Genomic DNA, 2,361 nt, shown 5'->3' with positions numbered 1-2,361 from the left:
AAGTCATGATGATAATCTCCCATTTTTTCTAATGAAAGCTTTATGGGTTTGTGTTTATGGTATGAAGTAAGAGTTGAAGTCTTTTTTTCTTTTTTTTCATGTGAATAATAAGCAATTTCATCATCATTCACTGACAGACTTTCCTTTCTGCATTGAAGTGCTCTGGTATCTTTGTCAAACATAAGCTGACCAGTTGAGCTTGTTTCTGAAAGCTTTGTGTCTATTTCATTGGTCAGTTTGTCTGCTTGTATGCTGCTGCCGCACTCTTGATTACCAGAGTCTTAAAATGAATTTTGAAGTCAGATAGTCTAACTCCTCCAGCTTGGCTCTTGTTTATCCAGATTGCTTTTAATATTCTAGATGCTTTGTGTTTTGATATAAATTATAGAGTCAGTTTATTGATGTCCGAAAAAGACCTTCTGGAATTCCTATTAGGATTGTGTTGACTCTATTGGTCAACTGGGGAAGAATTGACATCTTAACAACATTGAATTTTCCTATACATAAATACCCATTGATTTTAGTCTTTTTTAATTACTTCTAACAATGTTGTATAGCTTTTCAGTAGAGTAGAGGTATTACACCTATTCTGTTCAATTTAATCCTCAGTAATTTATTTTGGTTTTGATGTTCTGCAAAAAGATTTTTTTTTTTTTCGGAGACACAGAGAGAGTCAGAGAGAGGGATAGATAGGGACAGACAGACAAGAATGGAGAGATGAGAAGCATCAATCATTAGTTTTCCATTGCATGTTGCAACACCTTAGTTGTTCATTGGTTGCTTTCTCATATGTGCCTTGACCATGGGGCTACGGCAGACTGAATAACCCCTTGCTCGAGCCAGCGACCTTGGGTCCAAGCTGGTGGGCTTTTGCTCAAACCAGATGAGCCCGCACTCAAGCTGGCAACCTCGGGGTCTCGAACCTGGGTCCTCTGCATCCCAGTCTGATGCTCTATCCACTGCGCCACCGCCTGGTCAGGCGCAAAAAGATTTTTTTAATTTCACCAAATATTTGTTGCTAGTATAGCAATAATAAAATTGATTTTTGTATATTGACTTTGAATCCTGTGAGCTTGCTAAATTCACTTTTTGGTTCTACTCATTGTTCGGTAAATTTCTTAGGATTCTCCACATGATCATGACACTTGAACATAGGTACAATGTTCCCTTTACCTTTCCTGTCTGTGTGCATTATGTTTGTTTTTTATTTGTTTGTTTGCTTGGTTGTTGCCTTTTTGCAATGGCTACAGTGTTGAATAGCAATGGCAAGAGACAGGACAGCTTTGCCTTGTTGCCAATCTTAGAAATAAAGTGTTGGGTATTGGACCGGTATAATTTTTGCTATAGTTTTTTTTTAATAAACAGACCTTATCAGATTGAGATATATCTCTTTTATTCCTAGATGGCTGAGTTTTTATCATGAATAGATGTTCATTTTTGTCAAATGCCTTTTCTCCTTGACATTTTTTTTCCTTCTTAATTTTGTACATGGGGATTTTCATTTGTTAAACCAACAAGATTTACACTGTTGGATTTTTAAATGTTAAGCCAACTTTGCATTTCTGGGATAAATCCTACTTAGTCATAATATGCCGTCTTTTTATATATTGCTAAATTTGATTTGTTAATATTTTGTTAAGGATTGTTGAGCCTACGTTCACACAGGATTTTAGTCAGTAGTTCGTCCTTTCCCCCACCCCTCCTTCCCCTCCTCGGAATGTCCATCACATCCCAGTATTATGATTTCACAAATGAGTGTCATCAAGTGAACTTGAACAGTGTTTCTTCGTCCTCTTTTTTTCTGAAAGAGTTTAGGGAACATTACCATTATTCCTTCCTTAAACACTGAAAGAATTCATCGATGAAAATAGGTAAGCCTGTAATTTTTCTTTGAGGGAAGATTTTAAACTTTTTAACTCTAAATTTACATAGAGAATTGGGTGTTTATCTGTTTGTGAGCTTGGGAAAGCGTGTACAGGCAGCCCCTGGGGTACGGACGAGGTCAGGTCTGTAGGTCTGTTCTTAAGTTGAACTTGATCTATAAGTTGGAACAGGTACATTTGCCTGTTAAATTCAACTTAGACAGATGTTGGTCTTAACGTAATATTTATTTTTACCTTTCTGTGCATATAAATATTTAAACTTTTTCAAACCTACAGAACCTATCTCATTGATAACCTGGGGACTGCCTGAACTTTAAAATGTTACCTTTTTTTCCAGCCTTTTATCTAACAGAACTCTATTCTACCGAGGCAGACTGGCCCACTGCCCCTACCTTATTTTCTGAAATGCAAAACCAATGGGAGACATAAAAATCTATATAGTAGTTCCTCCTTCTCTGAGGTTTCAGTTACCCATGGT

The sequence above is a fragment of the Saccopteryx leptura genome, chromosome 5 (genome assembly GCF_036850995.1).
Source record: "Saccopteryx leptura isolate mSacLep1 chromosome 5, mSacLep1_pri_phased_curated, whole genome shotgun sequence".
Classification (NCBI taxonomy): domain Eukaryota; kingdom Metazoa; phylum Chordata; class Mammalia; order Chiroptera; family Emballonuridae; genus Saccopteryx; species Saccopteryx leptura.
The sequence above is the reverse complement of the archived record's forward strand: the minus strand, read 5'-3'. Positions refer to the sequence as shown.